Raw genomic sequence first — 14062 nt, forward strand, 5'->3', positions numbered from 1 at the left:
ATGAAGCAGAAATGCTTCATTATTGTAAACTAAATTTCTTTCCTGCTTCATATACGAGACCTAAGGAAAAGAATGTTTGGTTTTTTGTCGTGCTGAAAATAAACTTTTACTGAGGTCATTAATGCAATAACGTAGTTTGTTTGAAACCTCAGATTTACTGCAGGTTTCCTTGTGAAGTATTAAAACACTGAAATCACAGATGAAGAAAATATAAGGTTAGAGAGAGGAAGATACCCAAAATCATGTGAATTTTAAAGAAATTATTAACACACAGGGATATGATAGTTTAGTGTTGGCTAATTCTTATTTATAGAAGATAATGGAGGAATTTCTAGCGTGAGAGAGTTAATGTTTCTGGTAGCTGAGAGAAGAATTTGCATCTCCTGCTGGGAGAAATTCAACATTCCCTTGAAATTGGAGTTTCTCCATAGGTTGGTGTTGTCTCCCTGCCCCAGCTGTGTGCTTGGGTGCTTGCTGGAGCTCATTTGCAGGGATGTTTTGTGAGCAGGGGATGGTGGCAGAGGGAGGCTTCAGAGATCTGAGCAGCTCCTGGAAAAGAAATGGGTCTGGGTGCTCCCAAATAGGGGGAAAGGGAATTCCTGAGCACCAGCCAGGGCAGAGCTTTGGTCCTGTCCAAAGAGAAAACTGTGCAGGTTTGCTGGCACAGTCCATAGAAATTAATAGTTTTTAGAGTATAATTTAGATTTTTCCTTTACATATTCTGTTGATCAAGCTTGGAAAGCATTTTTCTGAACTTTGTCAAATGAACAGTTGAAAATGCTAAACGATGTCACACGGAGACCTTGTCCTGGATTTTCATGAGCAACCTGAAATGTCATGTCCTGGACTCTGAGGTAAAGAAGTTTTTCAGCTGTTCATAGCCAGTTCCACTTGCATTTCATGTGATTTCCAATGGACTCTGACTTGTGGAGATTTTTGTTTCTTGAGTACATTTTTGAAGTCATGTTTCTGACAATGATGTTAACTTGTGGCTGCTCATATTTTCCAAGTGTCTAAAATTTCTCACTTCACATAAAATTCTCTGCCTGTAAAATTGACCCTATAAAACACCCAAGAAGCATCAGCACTGCTGAAGCAATTTAAGTGAATCCAAATATCTGAAAAACATTGTTTAAAACCTTCACCTAGACCTGATACTTGGTGGAATTTAGTGGAGTATATACATTTGAGATACTTCTAGGGATAAAATCAGTTCATAACCTGATAATAAGTACTGTGATACAAATTTATACATTTCTCTGAAATGCTGAGACCTTCATGTCATTTCTAAATTGAAAAGTCACAAACTTAGTTATATGTTTTATTTACATCTCCAGCTACCTTTTATTGCAAGACTTTGGAAAAATATTTTGTAACACTGCAATAGTTCTGACAGTAAGTCAATGTAAGATATCATAGAAAAAAAATTCTCAACAATTATCCTTCCCACCCAAACCTTTTCTTAGAAGCAGTATTAGAAAACTTTAATAGCATTTTACTCCCACCATAGGCAAAAAGATTTTTTTCATTGACTTGAAGGGAAGAAATGTTTAACCCCTTAATTTTTGCATCAGCAGAGAGGAGTAGTTGAGTCGTTGGTGGATTTTGGATTGAAATGGAGTTATAATAAATAAGACCAGTTCCATTTAACCTGAATTGAGCAACTCTGCAGCTGAGGTTCTCTTTCTGTGCGTGCACCCCCCTCTAAAAATATCTGCCAGTTGCCATTGTGATGCGGTGAAAAAAAGAATCCACTGATTATAAAGAAGTTGCTACAGTGCTGCAGGCAATGCAGAGGCTGAAAGGTGATAGTGCTGGCCCAGACACACATCCTCTCAACAGACCTCCTTGGACAAACAAATGTAGACAATAAATAAGAGGGGAAAATTTCATACCCATAAAACATTACCAGTGGAGGTGAGGATTTCTGTATAAGTGTGAGTCTGTGAGAATGGGCTTGATCTTCACACCAGATATTTTGGATGTACATCTGTATTTCCATTCAGGTTCACATGTTTAATGGTTTATTTGAAACCAGTTGCATACTTCTTATGTTTGTCTTTAGTGAAATATTTACGCTTCTTCAGTGAACACTGAGCAAAGTCACAATGATTAATAAACACTTAACAAAAGCAAAAGAATCCCCCATATCCACATCCATAGCCAGTCATTCCAAACAACCTTTTTTTTTTTTGACATATATTTCTACAGCCTCTTTATTAGTGCTGTTTTCCAAGATTTGGTCTTCAGGTTAAGCTGGGACTTCACTGTGTTGTGGACCCATCTTGCAGCTCTGCTCCCTGATGCCCAGGGTAACAACAGCCAAGAGCAGCAGGTGAACCTCATGTGGACTGCAGCAGCTTTTATCCTGCTGGTGAGTGTCCTGTATAATGAAACATCTAATTTTCATCCATAACTAGTCCATTTTTGCTTGCTTCTGAACTTGGTAATGATTGCAAAGCAGCAGCTGGGAAAACAGCCACATCTCTTGATTAATACATGTGGAGGATTTTAGCCATTGCAAAATCAAAAGAAGCAACGGGCCAATCTCAAAGAAATCACCTGCAAAACATCAAATGGCCAGTAGGATTTTAAATGGCCATTGATTCCAGGAATTGGAAGCTCTGTTTTTGTAACTGTACTTAGATGTATTGTGAAGTTCAGAGGGAGATGTCCCACTCTTAGGAGGAGCGTTAGCAAGCAAGTAAGCCAACAGACACGAGGGAAAGGTAACACCTTTTATTTGACACACTAGTTGTGGGCAGGGACACAAGCTTTCAAGTACTGAAGCCTGTTTTCAGGTCTGAGACAACCCACTGGTTTTCTGGTTGCAGCTCTGAAATTCAGGACTGATCACATCTGATCCGACCTCAACACGTAAAACCACTACAAGGAGCTGCAGATCTTTCAGTGGGAGTTTCTACTGGAAACACAATTCTTCCATTAAATTCTTTAAGAATGAAGAATTATTCACAGCTGCTGGATTATGAACAGGACACAGCCTAAAAATGAAGCTAACTTTGACTTTCAGTCTGTTTCTTAGCAAACCGGTCATGTGTTTTCCCAGCGGGATTGCTGGAGTGAAAGTGTCCACTGTGTTCTGCCCCAGTGTAATCTGCATTTCTAATTAAGGCTATTTGCAAGTCCAGTTATCTGACATGTGCAAAGAACAAATAATAAAGCAATGTGAAAGTAGCAATCTGCAATGAAACCTTTGTTTTAAATTTCCTTCTTTTATCTCTCTCTCATATAAATGTCGAGTGCACAAAGGATGCCTTGGCAATGGCACTCGCTGCTGCAGAGGGTTGGGGCATTTTGGTTGTTCTGATCTGCTTTCCATCTCTAGGGATTTCCCCATTTGGGCATGGGGTGTTGGATAAAAATGTCTGTGTGCTTGTAGGTTCTGCTGGTTTGGGGCAGTTCAGCACCTTGCAGGGCTTCATCTGCAGCTGCATCTTGGCTTTTATTCACCTCAGTGATCCTTCCCTCTTGGAGCTCTCCATGGTTGGCTCAAGGCCTGAGCAGAAACAACACCATGTTCAAAACCAGAGCTTCCTAAATTAGTCACTTTTCATGTTTTTGGGCTTTTGAAAGAAGTGGATTTCAAATCTCCTAAAACAGTTCATATTTCCAGCCTTTTTTTTCCCCCAGCCCCTTTTCTTAATTTTTTTTTCATAATTTTCCACATTTTTGCAAGCAGTCTCTGCTTTCTCCTGAAGTCTCATGTAGAAACTGAGCTTGTTTCACCTGCCTTGCCACCCTTCCTGCTTGGTACCTCATCATTGGCTTTGGCCCTGATGTTTGCTGCCCATGCACCACACTCTTGAAGTCCCAGACTGGCTGAGAAACATCCAGCTTAGGCTGGTTATCTCTGATTTGGGAACTGCTCTGAGATAGGAGAAAATGAAGTGGAAACCAAATATCCAAAGGTGTGAATTGTCAAGGAAAGGTTAATCCCACCCTCCTGGAGTATGGGTTGCTAATAATTCCTCTGAGAGTTTAAAAACAGAAGTGATTCTTTACCAAAATTGAATTTAATTGGAAAAGAATTTCCAATGGCCTTTTGTTTTACTTTTCAATTTTATGTATAGGAAAATGCTTTAATGTGTTTAAACACCGTTGGGTTTTGGGGTTTTTTTGAGTTGCCTAAGGAAACTGAGGCTGTTTGTTAATTATTTTTTCAAGACAAAATTAAATTACAGGTAAATTTTACTGTTTGTTTTCAGATTTGAATTTCTAGTGCTGAGGATGCATTAGCAATGGAATTCTCTGAGATACCTCAGCTTCCCTGTGCATCCAAATGTTGGATTTAGAGGAGCATTCATTTTGGGCTTTGGTTTAGCCCTGAGACTTCTGCTGTTGCAGAAGTCAGTAAAGGCATGAACTGCAATATTAGGTCTCAGATTCACCCCACAGAGCTTTCCTCCTAGGACAAATTTCTTGTGAAACCCCAGTACTCAGTCCTTCCTAAGTGCATTATCTAACATGATGTATCCCAGTGTCGAGAAGTTGCAACAAGTTTTGTCTAAACCATGAATTGCTTTTAAAAAGCAAGAGAATTTCAAGCTCTGGGTTTTTTTAGGCTCCTTGTCACTGCTAAACCTTTAGCAGTCCCTTCTTTCTATTATTCATGATTTCTCTGCTGTTCTCATAGGAGGTTCATGATGATTTTTGATTTTAGAAGACAGCACTATAAAAAGCAATTTAAAAAGTCAATATATCAATAGACTTGTGATATATAACCACAAGACTTGGCAATACTTCATTTTCCTTCAAATTTAGTGTCATCTTCTCATGCACAGGTTTTCTCAGATTTCTTTTGTGAGGAAGCAAGTCTGGATCTTCAATTTTACTGGGCATAAAGAAGAGAGGAGCAGTGGACCTCTGCTATGATGAGGAAACTTGATTTTTGTCTCAGTCCTTTGGCTGAGTCAATGTTGGCTGGATGGAGGAGCTTGGTCTTGTGGTCAGATGGAGAAAAGCTGGAATTTGGATGTTTAACCTGAGAGCTCTTTTCTGTGAAGAGACAGGAAACAACACTGGGGAGAAACATTCAGAAAAGAGGTAAATAACCTGTGAAATATTTAGTCTTTGTCCTGTCTGGGCTGTTTTGTCTGTTCATCCTTGTATTGCTCTGTCCATCCTTTGTTTTTGTTGCTCCCAAAGTGTACCAAACACAGCACCTTTTGTCCCTTTCATGATTCCCTCTACCCCTGGCACTACAATTTGCAGAACATCTTGGTGAACAGCATAAGAGACAGATCCATTTTAGTAATTCCTCACCTTATGCCTCTTTCCATGATCTAAAATTCAGCAGAATCTCATCTCTGGTGTGATTCATAGCCAGGAAGACAAGAACACAGCTGGAGGCTGCAGTATGCAACAGGTAGAAAAGGAAGGGAAATATTCTATGCTACTGTTATCACCAAAAATAGACCTGTAAGACCAATGATGGAAACCCTCAAGATTAAATACAAATGAGAGAGAGCAGAGGTGAACTTTACTCTTTTATTAGCTGCAGAGAAATAAATATTAGGGACAGATAATCCCAGCCTTTGGCATGCAGCTTTTATTTTCAATATAATATTAAAACAATAGCATGTAAAAAGAGAATTTCCTTCTTCTTCCAGTCATTTCCAAACCAAGACAAAGCACCTGTGACCCTTGGTGGGTCAGAGCTGAGCAAGGCTCAGCCACTCTGTGAGGAGAGCCCAGCTCCCCTGCCCATCACAGGGTGCATGGGGGTGAAGAGTTCTGAGATCCTCTGGCTGGGAAAGGGCAGGAGAGCATCCCCGTCTCTTCCAGGAGCTCCAACACCAAGGGGAAAAATAAATCACACAAAGCTTAAATAGGAAACCACAGCTGCTGTCAGATTAAATCTGTTACAAGTGCATTCCACTGCCTTGCTGAACAGTGTTTTATTTCACACCTCAAAATGTGAGGCCCTGTGCCATGGACTTGTTCCTTTTTCCCTATTCCCCCTAGATGATTTAACAAGCTGAAAGTGCAGCTGGAAATTAATGCTTCCTGTCTTTTTAAATAATGTGACATTGAAATCCTGGTATTTAATGCGTTGGCATTTAGTATGCCACAATATTTCAGTTACTTTGCAGTGGTTGGGGTGCAGAAGTGTTATTACAGCTGTTCTGAAATTCTGACAAAGAGGTGCATTTCTCTCTTCTTTTTTTTTTTGTTTCTTTTTTTCTCTACTCTGTCCCACCATAATTGCTTTTTGCTGCATCTCTGAACCGTAACCATGGCGATCTGCCACATTCATCAGAGGACCCTCTTGTTGTTTTGCTTGTGTGAATGTAAGAAGGGGAAAAAATATAAAAAATAGAAAGAAAAAAGAAAGAAGAGGCATACAATGTTTGCAGAACTTCCCCCCAAAAAGCACAGATTTTTCTTTTTTTAATCTTTTTTTTTTTTCTTTTCCTAAAGAGACAGAAGCTGCATTGGAGAAGTGGCAAGGCCAAAACACCAAGGACTTGTTCATAGCCTAAAAAAGGGAGATGAGAAGTCTGAGTCTGGAGGTGTCACTCTGTGGAAAACAGGCTTCAATAACTGGAGCTTTCAAGCCATTCCCCCCTGAAAGGAGGAATTGTTATGTGCAGAAAGGGCAGGAAAGGTTGACCCTTTTGCATTTCTGTCTGATGACAAGCTGGTCCTTGTTTGGAGAAGAAGTTCATGCAGAACATCATTACCATAAACTGATGCCACTTCTGATTCTGGGGAAGGAGAAACTGCTTGGATTTGGACACGAGCTGCCCTTTTCTGGGTTTGCTGGGTTTTTCTGGTCTGCTCCTCATGGATGCTGAGGAAGGAGAGATGTTGAAACCACTGGCTGTGATGAGGCAGGCAAGAGGTGAAGGGAAAAGGGAATATTCTTGCTCTAACATATTCTTCTACATCTGACACTCAGAATATTTGTCTTTGCTTCAAGGATCTTTGGAAATCTGCCTGGAGACTTTCATGTAGAGGGACTTGGGCAGTTCATCTTTGCTCACGCTCTGGAGCTACTTAGAAGGGATAGGAAAGCTGTCTGATATCCAAAGTGTCCTTTGACAAGCTTTGCTGACCCAATCCATCCAATCCCAAGACACAAGGAAAGAAAAGATAGCAGTGTTTGTCAGAGGGGCCTCATGGGATCCTGTGGTGTGGAGCATGGGACATGGCATAATTTCCAGTGCCCAGTCTGTCACATGAGATGGCTGGGGATGAGGGTTTGGTGTCCTGCAAAACCTGGCTGGTTTAGCTGTAGAAGAGATTTGTCCCTGTAGAGGTAACACAGCTCATTTCCATGGAGTAGAAACAACTACCTGACATTATTTTGCTATCCTTCGACATGACAGCCTGGAACAGAGTGATGAAGCAGCTGTGCTCTGGATCCTATGGCAGCGCTCACAGGGTGATTTTGAGAAATTTCCTAAATGTCCTTGCTGTGGCAGTCATCTGCAGCAATACCCAATTGTCTTGTAAAGCAGTAGCTCTTGACACAAAGCTTCATCTGAATGAATAATTGCATGTCCCAAGGCTGTAAGTTGTAATCAGGGACTGGGCTTTGTTTTGGCTTTACAACATTTGGCACGGGGGGCTCTGGTGTCTGGGACTTCAGAGCAGCAACAGGCTGGTGCAATTCACCCCCAAGCCCAGTCTGAAACTCCTCCAGCCTTGTGTTGGTGCCTTGCCATGGCTGGTAGTGCCCCTCAGCAGTGACTGTGGAGCTGTGGCAATTACAGGAGCTTTTCTGCTCTCCCTCAGCCAGCTGCACCTTCTCCAACTTGCTCAGCAGTGGTTCTGGTGGGTCAAACCCTCTGTGTGCTGCCAGTGCCCCAGTTCCCAGACTGGGATCTCAGCCTGTGTCCAGTTCCCAGACTGGGATCTCAGCCTGTGTCAGCTCTGCTGGCTCGCTGGCCCGTGCTGGCTCTGGCCAAAGAGCCCACCCGTCCCTCCTGCCACCAGCACAGGAAGCCTGGAGCGGGCAGGAAGGTTCCTCAGGCAAAGCTACTCATTGTCGTGCCTCACGTGGGCATTTGCTGGTGAGGCAGAGCCACCAGAGCATTGCTCAGTGACCTGAGAGGTATTTGGTTGGAAAATGTCTGGTTCTGTTCTCGTCTGGGAGCCATCTGATCCGTCCCCAAAGATGCAGCACAGGAAAGGCCCTGGGGCCCTCCCATGGGTGACAATGGATACGTTGGGGTCTGCAGAGCAAACCAGGCTGTCTACAAGTCAAAAAGTCTTAGAGACCCGTTTGTAGGTGGGATTGTCAATATAGAATAACAAAGCGAAAAGCACTCCGGGCTAAATGTTACCAGTGATTATTTTTAACTTTATTTTTACTGTTTCTGATGTGTTCTTCAATCTGTCTTGTTGATGTTTATTTTTCTGTTTGCAGTAAGGGTCATATGTCATGCCTCCCTTGCATCAGGTGCCATACAGCCATGCACTGTCCTTCCCACAAACAGTTCCAAAGTCTTTCTCTGGGGATGAGCTCTCACTGGCACTGCAGTCACCAGCTTGTACGTGCCCTGTAACAGGAGTTTCTTTAGAGGATGTAGGCTTCCTTATTTCTCTTAAGAACCTCCTAACTGGAGGTAAAACGGGACATAAAGTGTGCAATAATATTTCAAAATATTTTCCATAATCAGAATTCACAATCAAAATTCATAATAATTAGAAATACCTCTAGATCTAGTATATTTATATTTGGGTATTTTATATAGGGAAGCTTATTTGCCCTGAAGTTGTTTTCTTGCTTTCTGCCTGATTTTTCCACATACTTCCTCCACATTCCTCAAAAACCTGAGACCTAAACAGCAAACTCACAATAGGTTTCCAGTTATTTATCAACCATAATGCAGAACTTTCAAAATGCTGAAAATCCCTGCTGAATTCTGAGGAAGTGTTTATCTCTGGAAGGATGCTCTGTATGTTGTTTTTGATCAGAGGACAAAGGCAGAACCTTTTTTATGAGTAGGATCTGCACTAAATCCTGTTATACAATATTCAATTAAGAATTCATTGAGTACATATCTGTAGATGTAGAAACCTACTAGTGAAAAAATAGATAAAGTTAAAGCTACTCACCAAATAACTTGAAAAGAGGTAAATTAGGTGATGAGTAATAAAAAGCAAAACAGCAACTTTTCACTGAACAACTGTCTTAACTTTTTTTTTACAAGGAAAATAGGACAATGAAGGAGCTAAGTGAGGTCCCACTGGACCTTGTGAGGTCCATGCTGGGAAGCTGCAGGAGCTCTGGGAATGCAGCATCTCATCTCAAGGAAGAATGGCCACAGGATGAGGTGGGCTTTGGAGATGAATGTGGATGTGATACAAGCCTGAGGTGCCAATTTAAATTTAACTTTTTTTTCCCCTAGAAGTGAGAAGTGCCTAGAGTTTTCAGCCTCCTGCAGATGAGAAACAATGAAGAGGTCCCACAGGGATGTGTCTGGGTGGGACTAGGAAGGTGCTCTTTCCATATTGCTGATCTCTGAGGGGATTATTCCAGTGTAAGGCAGGTTTTGAGCCACAAATGATTTTCCTGTTTTTCAGCTCTATTTTGGTTGTTATGGCTGAACACAAAATAGGGCTCAGCAGGGCCATTTGGTGGAGCTGCCATAGGCTTGAGCTTTCCACAGAGCAACACTGCAGCAGTCTGTGTGATGAGCACCACAAACTGTAATGCCAGGTAGAGCAAATGGAACTCAGAGCTGAAAATTAAATATTTTTAATTAAAATCCACATCTGCAAGCTGCTTGCTGAGAGGCAGGGTTTGTCTGCTGAATTCTGGTGCCACGCTGGGATCACCAGTGTCAGAGATGGCAATTCCAGAGAGGCAGCCAGCAGACCTCACTGGTTAATATTTAATAAGATGCTGGTGCCCAATAGAAAATGTTTTGTGAAATGCCCTATCAGGAGTGATTGTGAGAAGTGTCACAGGTGAGGAACTTCTGTCAGAGGCAAGCCTGGCCTTGATGAAGGTTCCAAGATGTCTTGGAGCTCTTTTGATGCAATGGCCACTGAATTTGTTGTTATGCCAGCAGCGTGCCATGAGCTCAGACTAAGCCATCCTCAGGGTTCCTCTAAATTCCTCTCACTGCTCTTTCTGTGGCCTTGGATAACATCTCCTGACCTCTCTCTCTTTTTATGCAGGAGGAGGCTGAGGAGAAATGGATAATGTGCTGGTAGGGTCACCAAGCCAGGGGTTTGTCCTGCACATGCCCCACTGCTGCTGGCTCGTGCCTCCCCATGTCCCCCACTGCTGCCTTGGCCACCTCACAGCACCCCTGAGCAGGGCTTGTGTCTCTGGGTGCTCTGAAGGGGCACTCAGGGCTGGAAACACTGCCAGGAAAGGTTTCACTTCACCATCTCTTTTTGTTTTTTAATGGAATAACTGAATCAGTCTCACTCCATCCTTCCTTATGCAGGGAAGGCAGGGAAGAGCCAATGAGGAGTTAATTACATTCCTCTGCACCTCTCTGTCTATGTTATGGGCCGTGAGAGAGCAGGTTTGAAGCCTGTTAGCAATGATTTCAAAGCCAGAGAATAGAGCAGCATATTCATACCTGGTTAATATGCCTCAGCTCTCATCAGGATTTAGCAACCCCCTACTCTGCCTTTACTGCTGTGTTGGTTTTCTATGCAAATTGAGCTAATAGCATGTTTTCATGAAAAACAAACAACAACAAAACCTGTACCCTAATATCTTTTAGCAGGAAAGGAATAGCATCAAGTGGCAGATTAAGGAAAACATGCCAGAAATATTTGGAAAGGCTTTGGGGAAGAGAAAAGCTAGAGCTTTCTGTTCAGTTCCTAGATTTCAGGTTTGTTGTTTAGGTTTGTGTCTGTTTAAATGGAGAAACAGGAGTGGTAAGGGAGAGATGAGAAGCTACAGACTTCAAACATGAAGATCTCTGCAAGACAAAAGCTTGTCACCCTCGTATGTGTTCCCAATTAGTTTGGAAACAAGACTTAATCAGCTGAGACAGTCTGAGCAAACAGGGCTATCGTGCAGCTTTCTCTAAAAGCGGCCAGATTAATACTTAATTCTGTCAAACAAGCAGTGAAGTTTGGAGAAGCCAGCCTGCCTTGGAGAACGGTGCTACAGAGCAGGTGAATGGTCAGGTTCAGTTTTGTTTAAAATCAATTTCATTTGCTCTAACACAACCAGCTTGTGTTTGTATTTTCAGTAATGGCTGAGAATAATTAATTCTCTTTTAATTTAACCAATCTCTCACTTTCTCATCTCTCTAACAAAACCCCCAAATTTTATTAAAAAAAAAATTACTGTGACACCAAATTAACTCAAGATTTTAAACCAGTTGTCAGTGTGCCTTTAAGTCAAATCCTCTTTCCACTTTTAGCACAGACGCATGAAAGAGGAGGCTGCTGTTCCTCCACGAGCACGGGGGAAGATTGAGTTGTGTGTGGGAGGACAGAACAGGAGAATACTCCAGTTACTGGGGCCACTCCTCCGGCAAAATTAATAAGTATTGTTAGAAGGTACTTTGCAGGGTAAAAAAAAATAAAAATCTCCTAAGTGTAGTCGAATCAGGAGGGCTGAGCTGGCAATAATAATAATTAAGGGGAAAAAAGAATTGAAAAAAGTTGGCTAATTTTCTCCATCATCCAGACTTATTCTGGGGAAACAGGAGATAGCGCTTTCGTCGCTGTTTCCAAACTGGATAAATCACCCAATCTACAAGCCATAACAAATCTTTCTTCTGTTCTAGCTCTTTCTGAAATTATTTTTCCTCCAGAGAGGGACGATTGCAGCCCCAAACTTGATTCTGAAGGGTCCAGGATATTCAAGCCTTCGAAGGTCATTCAGACACAAACTAAGACAGACCATCTAGCAAGCATGTGGGGATTGAGCTCAAAATCAAATCTAGGTACTACAAATACCCAGAAGAATTTTCTTTCCATTTTCTATTTTGCCCCATCACTCATATATTGTAGTATTGAGTTATCTAAAGAAATAAAGCATGTTTATGTCATCTAGGTATATTCAGCAAACTTTATTCCTCTCTCAAGAGTTCATCCATCAGTTCCAGCCTCCATCAAGCTGGGGACATGTGGATCTGTAAGTATATCACTGCATCTTTCTACATCCTGTTCATTATGATGGCTGATCAGCAATTTGTGCTCAGAGAAAGGCAGAAACTGGACCCAGACAAACCCCACTGGTCTGTCAGAAGACAAAAAGGGTGAGGAGGGGATAAATCCTTTTTGCTCTCCAGAAGTAACCACAGAAACCTGATGCATAAGATAAATAGACTGCAAATAAAGGGGAATCCACTCTCCTTTCAGCCCTTTGGGGTTATCCTGACATGCAGGATTCATGTCTCCTTGGGCAATACAGCCCCTTTCAAAGGCTTATCAAATTTCAGTTCAGATTCCCTTCTGTTTAATTTTAGAGAATGATAACAGAGTTTCAATACTCAAATAAAAAATACTTGTATTGTTTTATTTTCATGGTGAGATGATTACTGGTTGATCCATCATTAACTGATCAAATGGTGTCCTTCAAGTTACATAATCTTTCTTTACTGTTCCCCTTGTCTCACCATCCTGAATCCTGAATGAATTTAAGAAGTATTGTTATAAGCTCTTTTCAATCTTGAGGTGTTTAAATAAGACAAAGTCCCTTAACCTCTTCATGAGGGAACCAGCACATTCCTGTCACATATTTATACCCTACTCTGCACCATCCCAGCAAGGTGTCTGTTCTTAAATACCAGAACTAGATGAAATGTTTCCAGAAGTTTTTATCAAAGCTTTCAGTATTGATAGCTTTATATCAAAATGACCTCTCCTAACACAATCTAGCCATTCCCTGAATAATCAATAAGCCAGATTGTTTCCTTTGTGGCACCTCTTGGATACTTTTTTCTGAGGTTTTGGCGCCTCTCTTTACGGGACTTGGTGAATCTTTGGAAGAGTACAGGTGTGAAAATTCCAGTTTGAGGAACCAGAGCTTTGATTGTTGGCCCTTGCTCATTGCTTGTTGGTGAAATCTTAAAACTCCATTTCTTTTTGGCTTCTGTTCAGCCATTTTCTGCACAACTTGTGCTCCAAGCAGAGCAGGGCTTGTTTCTGTGCCTTGACAAAACTGGTAAGATGAATACAAGTCCCATGACCATGATGATAATAATAATAATGATAACAGTAATAATACCTGCATGGTAGTCTAGGTGACCTCCTCTTAGCCTTTCTTCCTCATGTGTTCCCAAATCAGCAGATGAAAAGGGATTTGCAAATGCAATGAGAGCATTAACCATGCTCTAAGCATCTTTTGCTACCGAGTTTTGCAAAATTACAAATCAGATCTGTGTTGCCTATCAGGTTTCCTAAGAGCCACAGCACTAGTTGGACAAAATTGTGGGGGCTGTGGGAATTGCTCAGGTGATGCTTCAGCATCTCCAGGGTGGTTCCCCTGTGTGTGATCAGGTCAGAATAGTGGAGACTGTCCTAAGTTATAATTCACTTTTAGATCAAAGATCATATTTTGAGATGAAGAATGCAATTATGAATAGTTTATAAACTGTTAGTAAATTATTAATAGAGACGAATACCCAAGTCATGAATAACATGTTATAGATTATTTAAAGCTCATCAGTTCTAGTAGTGTAGATGAATATAAACCTGGCTAATAAGCAAAGTATTGAACAGCCCATAACAATTGATTTACTCATTATTAATATATCTATTACTACTTTATTAATGTGTTGTTCACTATTTATGTGATTGCTCTGGCAGTAAGTTAATCTAAACTGATTTATTTTAAACAATCATTTGGAAAAGTCATTCTTCTGCATTCTGAATTTGGAATTTGTTGAAGAATACACATAAGCACCTTTTTGTCACTGTAGTAAATTAAAAACATTTGACTCTTTATAATGGCTACTCAAAAGGAGGTATTTCCTCTGCCACTGCTTTCAACACCCCTTTCCATAAACTAATCAAATTAATGTACAGCCAAGGGAAAAAAGTAAAATAATTATGTTGATCTTGGGCTTTGATAAGAAAAAAGTTGACAAGCAGGAAGTTACCAGGCCTG

The sequence above is a fragment of the Catharus ustulatus genome, chromosome 12 (assembly GCF_009819885.2).
Source record: "Catharus ustulatus isolate bCatUst1 chromosome 12, bCatUst1.pri.v2, whole genome shotgun sequence".
NCBI lineage: Eukaryota > Metazoa > Chordata > Aves > Passeriformes > Turdidae > Catharus > Catharus ustulatus.